This window comes from Anguilla anguilla, chromosome 8, assembly GCF_013347855.1.
Source record: "Anguilla anguilla isolate fAngAng1 chromosome 8, fAngAng1.pri, whole genome shotgun sequence".
Classification (NCBI taxonomy): domain Eukaryota; kingdom Metazoa; phylum Chordata; class Actinopteri; order Anguilliformes; family Anguillidae; genus Anguilla; species Anguilla anguilla.
The window spans coordinates 14,026,072-14,034,199 of NC_049208.1; the positions used below are offsets into that span (position 1 = coordinate 14,026,072).

The 8,128-nt window shown below is 42.2% G+C and overlaps 1 protein-coding gene across 1 annotated transcript in view; it reads right to left on the reverse strand.

Moving 5' to 3' along the window:
• LOC118233036 (cadherin-12-like) overlaps window positions 1-3,938 on the reverse strand; it is an 89,682-nt gene extending 85,744 nt beyond the window's left edge. Inside the window, exon 1 of the mRNA XM_035428341.1 lies at window positions 3,372-3,938. The gene's annotated coding sequence lies outside the window, so the exon portion shown is untranslated. The remainder of the gene's footprint in view (window positions 1-3,371) is intronic.
• Window positions 3,939-8,128: the final 4,190 nt, after the last annotated feature.

The window sequence follows — 8,128 nt, forward strand, 5'->3', positions numbered from 1 at the left end:
CCATCATCAGAGCATTCACAGCACAGCTAATTGCTGACCAGAGGGTGAGCTTATTTCAAGACAAGAAATCAAAGGCTGAATTCAGAACAATGCAGCATGGATGTATGTTTCAGATGGCTCCAAAAGGTACAGGGAGCTCTCAAGAAAGCATTCTTTTTTCTGGATTATATTCATTTAAAAGACATCATTACCCAGGACAATGTTGCTTACTTTTCACATTACATTACAGGCATTTAGCAGACGCTCTTATCCAGAGCGACTTACCCAACTTTTTACATAGCATTTTACATTGTATCCATTTATACAGCTGGATATATACTGAAGGAATGCAGGTTAAGTACATTGCTCAAGGGTACAACGGCAGTGTCCTTACCCGGGAATCGAACCTGCGACCTTTCGGTTACAAGCCCAGTTCCTTACCCACTGTGCTACACTCCGTGCTAAGTGCTAAGTTCCTCAACCCAGAAAGACATAGCTGATGACTGGTTTTAAACCTGTAATCTTCAGGGTGTAAACCAAATTCCCTAACCCACCAGGGCTTGAATGAGGATTAAAACCAGAACCTACAGATGGAAGACCTCTTGAGGAAGATCTCTTCCCTCAACCTCTTGACCAGTTGTAACTGTTCATTTCACTTCATTCTCTACAACAGCATTTCCTAACCTTTTTTCTTCCATGGCACTCTTTCCAAACTTACAGAATCTCATGGCACACCACTCTGAGAAGCGAGAGACATACTGATGTTAATGTTGCGTGTCAACAGTCGGCCTTAATGTTCTTTTGGGGTTTGTGCATTTAATTGATGATGGCTTTTGTGAATGAGATTTGATCATTTCATTTTTTATTTTATTAATTTGGACTTTTACATTTCTTTCAAGGAATTTTTTAAATGGCACACCGGACCTCGTCTGATGGCGCACCAGTTGGGATAATGCTGCTCTTCAAGCTGAACTGACAAACACGTGCACCAGACTTCTATGAATCAGGGGTTTCCCTGAAGGATCTAAAGACAAATGGCAGTAGACAGGTGACTGCATGCACAAACAGAGCGGTGACAGTCAAAACGCTTCCGCAAGATGCACAGCAGTTGGTAGTAACCCAGACAACCGCAAGATGTTCCCGCGACGAAAGCAGGAAATTGCTCACAAGTCCTGTGTCAGCTTAAAAGGGCTTTCTAGAAGGGTCCATTCTGGTTTTCACTATTCAAATATACATGAGCCAAAAAATGGAAGAAGACCATGTCACGTGGTTCCATTAAGGGGTCACCGTGGATGTTAAGCTTCCCAGAATGCCTTTAGTCGCTCATGTATAACACATCTCCGTGTTTTCAGAGGAAACACGGAATGTCCAAGCAATTCATCTTTAGTGGAGTATGTCACAATTTCATAGAATTTTAACAGCCATAGAATACTGCACAATTATTTCATGTCACAAGCTAATTAATGCAACCCACAGAGAAAAAAAAAATCAGTCTTGTTCAATCAAAAACAATTACACTCTTCAATCTTTTTTTTTTTTTTTTTCAGATGTTGGCAAAGCACCGATAGCACAATCGATGTATCCAGTATCATATTCAAATGTTAAAATTCACTTTTGTGTACAAATGCAAAAACACACACCTCCTTATGGAGATATGGCATTGGATGTGCCAGATATCAACCTGCTAGGGTTTTTTTAATTTTTTCTACAATAAAACCTACGCATAGCTCTACAGTCAGCCAGTGAAAGTCCTTTTGGAGTGAAGGGAGGTCTCTCCTGTACAGTTCCAATGTGAGATGTCAGATAGTCCTCTGAGTCTTGTACAGGTGTTGAAATACTCAGTGGGAGGCCTTGGATTGAAGTGTCAGTCGTTTATTTCTGCTTTGAGGCAATTAGCCTTGAGAGTGATCTGCAAGTGGCTAAAATGTGCTCGGAGCTGTTACAATGTGATTGTCATTTTCTTGTGTATGCCTTGTATCAATTCAGGAATGTTCCAGAAAATTTTCACTGTTTACAAGTTTGATGGAGACACTGCAATACCTGTTCTCATTTTTTTTTTGTATGATTCATAATTCAGATGCAGGAAACCAGGGGAACAGAAAACATTCAGGAGTTTCTGCACTGCTTCAAAGAGCTTATTGTAGGTCAGACTGTTCACGCGCATGGTTCCTCGAACAGAATATATTGCTCACGGGCTTTGTAACAAGGGGCTTACTAACACCATGTCCTAAAGCTATAATTTTCCCTTTGCTGGAATGCAGCATTCATTAACTTCCTCATAAAACAAGGTTCCCATTAATCACACATGTTATTGAACAAAGCACCACTGACAAGGGAGCGGAACAGGAAAACACAATATCCAGATGAATAATACATGACATCAATGGGGCATGAGAACCCAAAACACTGTAGTCAATGTATGCATGCATGTACACGCACACGCACACGCACACACACACACACACACACACAATTTTTCAGAATGGGAGTCAGTGCAGATGAGTTTTATATAACTCACTGTTTAAAAAAACAAATGACAGAGGATTAAGTACTGTACAGACGACTACAGCATGATACTGACAGTTCATGCTTGTTGTAGATCTAAATGTCAATTTTAAACTCTTACGTGAAAATAATTTTAAAGAAAAATGAAATAAGTTAAATACAAATTAATCATAAATTGACATCAATAAATAAATGATGTCTGCTTTTTGAATTTATTTTACCGTGTTTCTCGTGCTGTCAAACTGAAAGACAGACTGACAGCAATACGACGTCTTTATTAACTTTCCCGTGGTTGCTCTGTAACAGCGCATGTTAAGCGTTGACGGGGTGTCGCAACTTCACCAGAAATCCAGTGACCCCTAGCGTCTGCTCTGCGACACCGTCGCTCGCTCCTTATCGCCGCTAACAGATGATTTGTTTTACTCCGCGTGCGATCTCAAAGATGGAACACATTTCTTATGCATGTATTTACTTATTTTTGCACAAGCTGTCAGTCAGAACAACTTTCCATGGAAGCGCGCACTGGGAAAGGTTTGAGTGTGTGCGCGCGGTGCGACGGAACGTTTTAAGTTCTGTGTTCCCACATGACAAACTCCCCTCTCTGACAACAAGAACACCCTTCTTACCTTATGTCACAGATCTTGCTCTCACCCTGCACACAGAAGGTTTTTTTTTTTTTTTTTTCAGTGAACGATTCCCATAATGCTCTAAACTGTTGGAAGGAGAAAGGCTTCTGTCACCTGTACCAGCAGTGTCTGTCTGTGACAGCTGTATTAGGAGTTTGCAGTTCTCTCTCTAAGTCTTCTCACTCGCAACTCCCTCCTCCCCACCCGACCCCCAGCGTCCCTCCCACCAGCTAATTCCTTCCATAATTAAGAGTCACTTACCTTGATTGAATTCTTGTCTGTCACGTAGAGTTCACGGCAGTTTAATCCAAATGGTTAATGACAGTAACATGCAAACTATCCCGGGCGCAGTGCACGGAGCCCGTATAGCAAGCGACTCGTCTCCAGCTCCTCTCTTCTCCTCTCTCGCTCTCTCTTCCCCTCCTTGCTCTACCTCTCACTCCCCCTCCCTCTCACTCATTCTATGCCTCCCTGTCTTAATTTCCCCCCTCCCTCTTCACGCTCTCTGTTTTTCTCTTTTTCGCTTGCTTTCTCTTTTAGTCCCTGACTGTCTCTCTTATTCTCTCTCTTATTCTTCTTTTTATCGCTTCCTCTATTTCTCTGTACCTGTCTTGCGATGTCTCAGATCTTTTAGTCTCTCTCTCTCTCTCCCTCTCTCTCTATCTCTCTCTCTCTCTCTCTCTCTCCCTCTCTCTCTCTGTCTCTCTCTCTCCCCCTCTCACTGTCTCTCAGCCTGCCTCGCGTGCGGTGGCTGGATGCTTGTGGGGAATAATGACACAGAGAGACACAGGAGGAGCAGCAGCACGTGTCCCTGCGGTGTCAGGGTAAAGTGTCTGGCTAGCGCGCTGCGCGTGGCGCACGCGGTGCAGGGCTGAGGGTCCACAGAGAGCCCCCCCCTCAGCGCCGCCATGCTCATCAGCCAGATTAGCACAGAACCCCCCGCTCCCGCACACAGCCAGCGCTCTGATCCGCGCTCAGCAGAGGGGTCTTCACTGACATGGAGCCGCTTGCCTGCAGCCGAGCTGAGATGGATCTGTGTGTGTGTGTGTGAGAGAGAGAGATTGTGTGTGTGCGTGTGTGTGTGTGTGTGTGTGTGTGTGTGTGTGTGTATGCTTGTGTATGTGTATACCTGTGATTGTATGGGATGGAATGGGAGGGAAAGTGTGTGCGAGTGACTTTACATGTACGTCTGTGAGAGTGAACCTTTTTATTCCTAGTTATATCTAATTTGAAAGTGTGTGAGAGAAAGGCAATGTGTGTGTGTGCGTGCGTGCGTTTGTGTGTGTGTGTGTGTGTGTGTGTATGCGTGAGAGAGCACATGTGTTGGAAATATGCAAGGATTTCAGTATTTTATCCAAGTTAGAGCATGAAGCCTGTACTGGCTTTCAGATAAGCATAAACCCTCTCATACAGTAATAGGTATATGCTCCTCTTCAGTTTTAACAGAAATGCTTGAGTGGTTTAATATTTAATATTTAATATCTTTTGAAGTGTGAAGTCCTTGTTATGGGGTGACCTATTTTTGGAATCTACACATTTTGAATCCTTTTCACATTCCTGGCACTGTCGCCTCCAAGTCCCTGTTCATTTTTGCTCTGTGTGCGAAAGCAGTGCGTACAATCTCCATCACAAAAGAAGGAGCTGGAAAGGTAACCTTTTAAATGGGATTTTTATGTGAAAGGAATTACTAAGTAGGACACACATTTATCATCTGAAAGGTTACTGACATGTTACAATTACAAACATATAATTCATCCGAAACCCCAGAAGAGTGCGGATATATTGCGCTCATGGCTGGTGTTCTTCCCAAAAAAATCTCATAACTTTTGATTTATGGGTCCGAATGTTTTTTGACTTGAGTGTTCAGCTGATTCTAATGCTGTGATGCAATGGAAGATGGAAAATAAAAATTAATTCCATCCATAGAGAATTGATACTCATTTGGATATTGCAACAGTGAGGATAAATGGACAAAAAAATCTGTTGTAGGACTGCATGGTAACTCTGGTCCTGGCTCCCAAGCACCAATTAAAGTTCCCAGAACAATTATCCCAGCAAATAGAGGTGTGTCCTGGAATCCTGGAACAATTCCCCAGTATCCGTTACGGGTATGCATTGATAATGCGTTTTCAGCTTGCAGTTACACAGTGGTTTTAAATGCCCCAGTTGATTATTCTTCTGCTATTTTCCAGAATGTTTCACGAGAGATACAATCTACACATTCTTGGGTGACTCAAAATGCTTTGTTCTGAAGTTTCAATGGCAAATATGAGCAATCATTTCTTTTGTTCCCTTCAATGATTATGCATCACCAGAAGGTCAAGACTAGTAATTGAAACTAATGTGCAAGAAGAAAAAAATAAAATAAAAAAGAATATTTGCAGAGATCATTCCTGTGTCATATCATATTCCTGTGTGCTCTTCATAACACACACACACACATACACTAACACATGCAAGTACGCATGCATGCGTGGCACACACACAGAAGAAAGTACTGGCTTGGAATACAGGGAGAATAGAGAGAATACAAAGAACTATTCCACACCTTCATCCATACAGGATGATGGCGTGTGCAGTTTCTTAAAATAAGGGGAGATGCCAGGAGGAGTTATCACATTTTAAATGAGTGTCCCGCACAGAGACAGGTGTATTGAGCTGAGGTTGTGTTTTTCTTTTTTTTCTTTTTTCTCACTTTAAGATGACAATAGCTGCTTATAGCTCCGCTGGCACTTTCCCGCATTTTAATTGTGTTGTCATCTATTCTCTTCCTCGGAAAGCACCCATTTGGTTCAAAGCATCACATCCATCTGCTTAGCACATATCCTTGCATGTTTTATTTATTTATTTATTTATTTATTTATTTATTCATTCATTATCTAGGACCATATCTAGGTCTCGTTTTAGATTATTTCTATCACAATAGACGTGAAGCACGCACCTTTCGCACAGCTCCAAGGGCATTTCCAAATCCAAAATCCTTTCAAACAATTTTGTGTTCCATTTCCATATTTTTATTTATTTATTTTTAAATACTTTTTTTAGCTCCCCTTTCATGTTTGTAAAGCTGTCTCATCACTGCACCGTGCTGCATCCATTTGGGAAAATGCACAGAGGTACGCACCCTCCCCCGAAGTTCATTCTGCCAGCTGCCTGTGGAGGCAACAGAGGAGGCTGGGTCCTCGATATGAAAAAAAAGAAAACACAAGCATTGCATCAAGATATGTGCTTAGCAGAAGAATGTGATTCTTTGAACTGAATGAGCAGTACCATTTGTACCACTTGAGCCAAAATGGTGCTTTTTGAGCTGCACCATGTGTACCATTCGAGCCAAAATGGTGCTTTCCGAGCTGTGCTATTTGAACGAAAATGGTGCTTTCTGAGCTGCACCCTTTGAAACAAAATAGTGCTTTCCAAGCAGCAGGGGAAGTGTCTGGTGGACGCTTCTTCTGCGGCTCAACAGGCAGACTTGCGGGCACCCAATGCACCGGCAGGAGGCACCGGTGAGAGACGAGGCACCGTCCTCCCGACCAACTGAAACCCTCCCATCCCAGGATGCAAGAGTGTAACAGGGTGAGTCACCCATATGCTCTTATGTCATTAGACTTGGGATGGCCCTGTTGATTGAACCTCCCTCCCGGAGCAATGCTATAGCCCAGTTATACACTTCAGGGGCCAAAGTCAGTGCTGATCTGGCCAGCATCCCACACAGGACCAAACCCCAACTACAATTTTTAATTGCATTTTGCAATCGTTTGCATCTGCAGCACAGATGGTAATGACCAATCACTGCAAAGCAGTGCTGCCATAATTATGTTTTGGCAGCACATTTAATAAAGTAAGTGTAATCAAAAAAGAACAATAAAATATACATACTCACCCCTTTGGCTGTGTTGTAAAGCCATTAAGGTTTTATAATACAGAACACTTATTGTAATGCAATTTTCTCTACAGGGGACAACAAATATCGGCCTATTTATTATTTATTGAATTGTGGGAGGAATCATTAATTTCACAGTGACTGAGCTGTTAATAACCCTTCAGACAGTTTGGTGGATTCTAAATACAGGACTAGAACCACCTAGATTTACACATACAAAAATGCACAGTCAGAAAAAAACACGTATAAATGCACAGGCACATACACACACACACACGCATAAATACACAAGCACATACACACACACGCACACACACACACACACACACACACACACATAAATGCACAAGCACAGACACACACACACACACACACACACACACAAACACACCCAGTCATAATCCCTGCTCCTTTGGGGGCAAGGCAGTGATCTTGCACTCATCATTACAGCTATGTAATTATTGTTTTCAACTGATCTTTGTTTGTCTTTAATTTAAGTTGCCTCTGTTCATTCCCCTGTTCACTCCTTAGTTGCTCCGTCTTGGAGTCCTCTGCCTTGTGTTTGCTTGCGTGTATCCTCTCGAGTCTTTGTTTATTCGTTTTCCGTGTTCCAGTCCTTTTGTATTTTCTTTTCGACTGAGTTTGAGAATTTTTTTCTGACTGTGTTTGTTTTATTATCCGTGCTTTATGTTGTTAATTCAATCACCACTTCATCATTATCCCTGCTTCTTGTGTTTGCTTCTATGCACTTGTGTCCACACCTCAGTCCCCATGTTATACACACACACACGCACACCCACACGCACGCCTACACACACACACACACACACACACACACACACAATGTGTATTGTTTTCAGGGACAATCAATATCGTGTCATATGCACATTCACAGAAACACTTCAGTTTCCAAGGACCTTGCACTTTGCTTTGTTGAATCCAAACCAATCTGTTTCAATGGAATGGAACTGAATTCAGCATCTTATATAAATACATGTATACCAAGGGGTGTCTTGTTTTCCAACACATCCAGGCTATTAAGAAGGTGGAAACAGAAGAAATGGCAGTGAACAATATCCTGCAGTCAGGCCCTTTAGTAACGATGTGCTTGGAATAAGAAGGGTGTATTAACATAAGT